Below are 8392 nucleotides of genomic sequence, written 5' to 3'. Positions count from 1 at the left end.
CATTGCTTCCATGCTCCTTAAGCTCCAAAATCACCTGTTTATGCATGAAAAGATGCAAATGCAATGCAACTACACTCTAATGCATGATTAGTCCTAAAGCTACACAATAATGGTGAAAATGGATAGAAAAAGATGCAAAAGATGTGAATAAACTAAGGGAAAACATGGTAAAATATATGAACATCATGGCCAAAGGTAAACTCTAATTGGATATGTTTGTGCAGTGGCCAAAGGTAAGTCCTTAATGCACAAGACACCATCACACCAGGGATCGAGTCTTGCTCCCTACGAATGTAGGGATTAGGCTAATGGATCGGCCTGTTGCGGCCTAATGGTTGACAAAAAAAAAAAATAGAACCGAACACAATGTAATTTGAGGTATTAATGATGCCCATTAAGATACAAAGAAGAAAGCTTGATCGGGGAGGGGGGAAGTCATCTTCAACACTGTGAAGATCATCGAGACATGCAAATCCATGTTAGCTCTGAAAAATATATTTATTTCGCCTCTTCCAGTTCTATGTAATTTTTGCCACATAGATAAATAACAACCGAGTATTTCACTGAAAAATTCATTATGATTGGAGAAAATATAAAGAATAAATCAATACCAATAGGCTACGTGTAACAATACAATCAAAGATTGTTTTAAAAGAAACAAAAAACAAATAATCATGCAGCAAAAGTACACTACTATAATTAATGTATATATAAGTACTAACATAAAAAAACAATAACTATTCAAAAAAACCGTAAGAGAAAATCAATTATAACTACTTGATTGTTTCACAACATCCATATTTTAGAAGTTGTACATTTTTTATTTTTATGTTTCACATGTTCTTGAAGAGTTTCAAATATGAAACACTATAAGAAAATGAAAAATAAAAGTCAGAAAATTTAAAACTCAAAATATTGATGCTGGGAAAAATTTTTGTGAATGAAAGAAACTAAAAACTTCGACTTCGACACATCTTATATAGTGATGAAAATTAATATATCTTTCCTAACACAATATATTTTATGATACTAACAAAAGCGATTTTGGTAGTTACTTTAGATTTGTTCATTTAGTTTTGGAATATAGATTTTAGAAAAAGGAATATTGTTTACCACAATATCTCCAAATATATAACCAAATTAAATTTTTATACATATATACAATTTTGAATTTAATTGCTCGATTTTTATAGAAACATTTTTAAATTATTTCTATAAACAAAATTAGATGATTTTGTATATTAGGTAATATTAAAATCAGAAATTATTGTTTCCGGATATATCTCAAAATATATAATCAAATTAAATATGTTTACATATATAAAATTTCGAATTTAATTGCCCAAATCAAATAGTTTACATAAATATCAGAATTATTATTTCCTTAAAATGATTAAACGACAAACTTATTTTTTTGAATTTTATTGCAGATGCTTGTTTCGATTCTGTTTGGATACGAGACTATGAAAAACAGCTCCGAACACTTAATAAATGATCCGAACATAATCAATCCGGCTCACAATAGAATCCCCACGTTTTTACCATGAAATTTACTTTAATATCCCTCTCCTATTGTATGCTTTGAAATATATTCAGAGTCATTTTATGTCATATATTCTTAAGTTTTATTTTGCCTTGTAAATAATGCTTCCCTTTTAATAGTATAGATTTGTCCTCTAATTTTTTTTTTTTTTTTTTTTGGCCTAAAGCGTCTGCTTTGCTNCTTATGGGTGGGCCGGCACTACTGATAATTATATATTGGAATAGTGTGCTACCGTTGGGCAGGCGATATATTGGATGATCAATGAGATCACCATATATCAAAATTATGAACATTTAAAATTTAAGAATGATCTAGATGATCTATATTTATTTTGATATTGTGGATGTTATTAATCTACCATCGCACTTTTATAAAAACAAAATTTAAAATAATCGATAACTTCAGCCGAAATTTCAAAAGACAAAACAAATCACAAAATTTAATATCAACAACTAATTATTTAATTATCCACAACACACAAACATTAGTTCAAAGTTCAAACTAGCGCCAGAACGAAAATAGAATTTATAGATTTAAAAACTCTGGAACCTTGTATTTTGTTGAGAAATTGCAGGTTTTTTTTGTTACATAAGAGTTAATGTGAAATTATGTTTGATGGCATATTTATTTGTTGTTCGTTACAGATTTGTGTGTTAGTTGTATAACATGTATTGTTTTGATTACATATTTTTTTGGGCATCGAACCAAAAAAATGATATTGGAGAGCTCAAAGTTGTTATATAATATGAGAAAGAGATACAAGAGTTAAGAAACTTCAAAAACATGGTTGTTTGTGCTTTTATTCATGGTCGTGGTATATTATATCATTATTAGTTTATCACATAAGAATTATATTTGTGAGTTTATGTTGTAATTAGTTTTGTAATGGGCCACAAGAGGAATATGGACAATTAAGTAATTTAAGCACATACTATGTATTTTTTAGTTGGGCTTGTTTTGGTTTAATTCAAAGTAATTAGACTATAGGTAATAAAATAATAAATATGTTGTAATGTGTAACGAGGAAAGATACAAAAGTTTAGGAGAAACATGGTTAAGTTGCTAAATCTAAAATCGAATAAACATGCTCAAATATAAGTACAAAGTAATTAACGAAGTCTTAGGCATGTATATATACTACAACTAAACATTCTTTTTAGTGAAATAAATTGGGTTAGATCCACATCCTAAGATAGAGAACCTTAACCATACTACATTTACATTTACATATATATCAAAAGCTCATGACTTTGTACTATATTATTGTAAAAAAGTGTATGTTACATTTACATATACTTATTGCAGATTTATTATTATGTCAGAATTATTTGAATCGAAACATTGGAAGATAAGGTAAAGATTAGGTCAACTATCGATGAGTCAAACCTTTAAACATGTAATATCAAATAAGTCTGTTGCGTCTGTAAATAAGTCTAATACTAGGATTTTTGTGTCTATCCTAACAGGTTCAATTAACCTTTTATGTAGTTGTAGTAATTAAGATAGCAATCCAGTTGGGAACTTTGCTACCACTCAAGATGCAATCAAAGTATCACAAGTCAAGCCAAATGAAAGAGTGGGTTTATATCTAACAATCCTAGAAATGTTGAAACACAAAGCGAAAATGAACTACAAGATTAGAAACAAACATGCATAACAAGAAGCGAAAATGAATGAGTAAAAGCAGAAACAAGTCTAAGCATGAACTAAACAATAAGAACAGAAACGGTCTAAGGAATGCAAATAACAATCAGAAAGATAGAAGTCCTAAGGATGGGAGTAATTGATGTCGGCGGAGTCTCCTAGTCTACAGAGTGTTTAACATGCCACAAGCAAACTATCCCTAGACAATGAACATCACGACTTAGCTAATCCAATCTTTTGGCAGAAGCTACTCAGACTCAAACACTTCCAAACCTAGATCTCGCTAGAGAAACATGGTCACCTAGCTCTTGCTAGAGAAACATGGTCAAGCAGGCATGACGAACCAGTTCATTCATGTCAACAAACACCTTAGACAACTAATCTCTTAGGCTAGGTATGTAAGTCTCTGGCAATAGTTGGTCAGACATTTCATCAAACACCTTTTGGGTGTGGAAATGTCTAAGACCTAGTCCCAATTGATCAGAGAGAAACTAGTGTTTCTAACTCTAGTCCAGAAGGGAATCATACGAATCAAAACTTAAACACCCTTTATACTAAGATTCTCCACCTAATCTATCCATCCTCAAGAACTCTAACACTACTCAGATCCAGAAATCATCATCACCAAGAATACAAACCCAGAAAACATTGAATCAAGCATAATCAAATAGATAAAAATGAGATGAACAACTTTGTAGAAGAAATCAAATGCAAAAAACTAAATGAATTCTTGGATTACAAAAGCAGAAAACGTTTTAGGTGGCTAGATAAACCTTAAGCGAAAAAACGAGATATCTTGGGTAAATACTTAACAAAATGTATTTCTAGTAAAATATGGAAATCCCTAAAACATTAAACGACAAGATAGAGAGTCGGCTTTCTTCCTGACGTTTGCGGTCGAGTCGGTGCGCGTCGAGTGGGGTGACGTCAACTCGAGTTAGGTCGAGTGGAACGGGTCGAGTGGAGTGGCGTCGACTCGAGCTGCATGTTGGTGCTTCTTCCCGGGAGCGTCCAAGTCGCGTGTCTGGCGTGGTCGGTCAAGTGGCGTGCCGTGAGTCTTGGGAGTGGTGCTAAGGCTTCATTCGGCTCCTATATATCCAAAATACTCCAAAATGCACAATGCAACGCAGAATTTATGCAAAAAGAACTAACAATGATGCAAAATAATATGTTATCCTAGCTAAATGCAAAATAAATACATGCTAAATAGAGACAAAAAATAGACATATCAGTCTGCAACAAAAAATCTATGGTTAAAAGGTTTGAACAAGTCTGTAGGATTAAGTCTGTCACCACTAAAAAAGTTAGTTTAGTCAAAATTAAATCTGTGACCACTTAAATTAAACAAATCAGCTGTGACTAAAACTAAGTCTGTGATAAAAATAAGTCTAGTGTAACATTAAATAAACATGTGATCATTAAGAGTCAATCTAGCAATTATCTTTCTTAAAACCAACTCTGCAGCAACTTGTAGACTTATTATAAGTCTGTAGTAACTGTAAATCAATCAGTAGCTACTTAACATAAAAAATCTGTACATTAAGTTTGTAGTTAAAAAATAAATCTGTAGGACAAAACAAGTCTACAAAAACAAATTTGTCGTATAAAGAAAATCTGTGGAAACATCATAAAAGTCTGTAAAAAATGTTTGTGGTAGACAAAAAGTCTGCGACAGCCTCTAAATCTGCGACAACGTAATAACAAATCTGTAGAACAAAATTGTGGCAAAAGAAAAATCAGTAGAATAAATCTTTGATATAGATAAATCTGTAGAACAAATTTGTGACTATTAGGTAATAAAATCTAATCTGTCACAGATTTGTCTTACTGATTCATTAGAAATTTCACGAATTTCAGGTGTTTTTGTAAATAACAGCAACTTATGTCACACTGATATTAAAATTTAATGGCATTTTCGTAATAACATTTTTTCAACAAAGCTTATAAAGGGTATTATAGAAATTTTAAAATAACGAAAAACATTCTAGTTATTTTTAAAAGATATAGGTTACTCTAGTTATTAATTTCAATATATGAGACATTCTAGTTATTTTCCCTTAAATTAATATGTTTTTCCTTTGCTTTTTGTTTTATCTTGGACAAACATATTCAATGAAAGATTATAGTCACCAATTTACTGTATTTTTAGAATCATTTATTTCATTTATGACGTAAGTAAAAATTTAAAGTTCAACAATTTTGTCTAAAAATTATTTCATAACATATAGTTGAATACAATTTTGCATAAGTTTAAAAAGAATTCTTACTATAAAAAGTGGGCACAAAGTTTTCTAGATGATACCAAAATTTCAATTAGACCGATTTTGTCTGTAAATAGTAGGATTTAAACCACAGCATACCGCAAAATATATATATATTTTTTTTACAATCATAATTGAATTAATTTAACATGTTTAGTATTCTAATATCTTGGTGTTAACAAAATAATAGAATGGTTATTTATTTGTGTTATACCACTGAATTAATAATATTTTAAATTTATATTATTGTTGATTTAAACTTGTCTCATCTTTTTTATTTCCAACCAAACTTTATTTAAAAAAATCCAAAATTGGTAGCTCAAACCTAAGAGAAAGTGTTTACAAAAGAAATTTATATGATTAATGATCTGGACGACCGAACGAGACAATCCTCCTTCATATTCGACAAGCATGAAATCTTGAATAGGGTAAAGAATAGAAATGAATCCTAGAGTAGGTGAAATTCATTTAGAAGATTAGAAAACACAGGCCAATTTTCAGAGATTTGGAACATCATGACTAGTTTTACAACTTGTCTCATCTTTTTTTTTTGGTAGAGGACAATGAGGCAAATGACCTCCTTGCTATTTATTCATAACGAAAAAGAAAAAACTACAAACGGATTTGACGCGGAAACGCAGTTCCGGCAACATCCTCCATTACAAGCGGCTCTAGCAAAGTCGAAGTCGTTACAAACCAATGAAAGCCTAAGGATAAAGAAAAAGCATAGTTGGCTAACCCATCATCTAGACGATTAGCTTCCTTATAGATGTGAGATATATGGACTATCCAGTCCCTTGAAATGAAGCCGTGGCACAGGCGTACCAGGAACGACAGGGGGTGCGAATCAGCAATCCCTGTGGTTAAGAATTCAACAACCATCTTCGAGTCAACTTCCAGCTCAAGCCTTGTCACTCGTTGTTCCCAAGCAATGTGTAGGCCGTAGTAAACTCCCCATAACTCTGCTAAGGGAGCAGAGCATATGCCAATGTTCAAGGCAAAACCGCCGCACCATTGCCCCATCGTATCACGCAGGACTCCTCCAGTTGTAGCTATCCCTGGGTTCCCATGTGACGCTCCATCAGTGTTCAACTTCACCCACCCATCCCGCGGTGGACTCCAACATAACATTTGCTCAACCGGATCACGCAAGTGGTTCCCTTCCTGTATGACCTTGTGCGCTGAAACCACCTCCTTTGCTAGTATTTTGACAAACTTCACTTTATCTCTGCACTTGCTCACTTCACTAAAAATATGCCCGCATCTCCACTTCCAAGCCCACCATACCACAACAGCGAACAAGGTTGACCATGAATACTCTGTCTCATCCTCTATTAGTCCCAAATTACCATAGAGCCAGACAAAGATCGTGCTTGTAAAGAATGCCTCTCTTCGCTGAACTGGTAAAAGCTTAATCCACAGTCCTGCAATAGCCGGACAATCTCGCAAAACGTGCATAATGGTCTCATATCCCTGGTTACATACCTGACAAACACTCGTATCACCCAAGTGTCGTCGAACTCTCTCCATATTTGTCATGATGACTTGATGGCTTACCAACCACAAAAAACTACGAACCCTCTCAGGAGCTCTAACTTGCTAGATTCTCCGATAAAAACTGGACATATTTGGGTTAGGATCCGTAGATCCTGTGAGTAAAGAGTGGGCAGCTTTAACCGTAAACTATCCATTCGAAGTGCCTCGCCAAGCAAGTCTGTCTCGCGCACCTGTGACATTATCAATAACCACCGTTGACAAAACCATTCGAGTCTCCAATGAAACATATGGAGCAAAAATATTCCAGTCCCACCCTTCACCATTCCGCCATACATCCTTCGCACATATCCCCTCGAAACCACTCGTAGGGGCCATTGTCACCTTCTCAATTAAAGGCTCATTCAGCACCCATTTATCTGTCCAAAAGCGAATGGTCCTACCATCCCCAATAACTACCATCCCCAATAACCCATCTGGTTCCGTTCACCACCACTTCTTTTAACCCGAGCACAATGCTTTTCCAAGTGGAGGAGCATGGTCTCTTGGCAGACAACCAACGCTGATCCTGAACTCCCCCAACCTTATATTTACAGCATACCACCCGCGCCCATAAATTCGTGTGATCATGAAGAACCCGCCAGCCAACTTTAGCTAATAGGGCTTTATTCATGTCTTGAGATTTCCTAATACCAAGTCCTCCCTTCTCCTTAGGCTGACATACTTTGTCCCAAGCGACGAGGTGCAGCTTTCGTTTCTCCGAAGTGGATCCACAGAGGAAAGATCGAGAGATCTTATCAAGCTCATTTAGCGTTGATTTTAGTAAACTTATAGTGCTCATTGTATTCACTGGGATAGAAGATAGAACAGACTTGGTCAAGGTTAATCTCCCCGCGAAACTCAGAAAACTACCACGCCATCCTGATAGTCTTGAGCTCACCCTACCAAGCACTTCACCAAAGGTTTCTTTGTTAATCCGTTTCTGAAGAATAGGCATGCCTAATTATTTCCCCAAATCCGGTGTTGCTTTGATCCCACTTTCATCACTGATCAACTTCCCCAATTCTCGTGAGACATTACTAGAGAAAAATATCTTCGACTTCTCCAAACTCACTTTTTGACCTGATGACACACAAAACCTCTCTGAAACCCGACGGATAACTTTTATTTGGGTGACTGAAGCCTCTGCAAACAGGATTAAGTCATCAGCAAAATAAATGTGGGACAAGCTTGGACCACCCTGTGATAGGCGTATTGGTTTCCATTCTTTTGCTGCAATAGATCTATCCACCATTTGAAAGAGCCTCTCCAGACACAAGACAAAGAGATATGGAGAGAGGGGGTCTCCCTGACGAAGGCCACGGGCTGGTTTAAAGGCCTTTGTCTTCTCCCCGTTCCATAAGATCGTCATTGATGGATCCACTATGCATGTTAAGATCCATTGAACCCA

The sequence above is a fragment of the Camelina sativa genome, chromosome 12, assembly GCF_000633955.1.
Source record: "Camelina sativa cultivar DH55 chromosome 12, Cs, whole genome shotgun sequence".
NCBI lineage: Eukaryota > Viridiplantae > Streptophyta > Magnoliopsida > Brassicales > Brassicaceae > Camelina > Camelina sativa.
The sequence above is the reverse complement of the archived record's forward strand: the minus strand, read 5'-3'. Positions refer to the sequence as shown.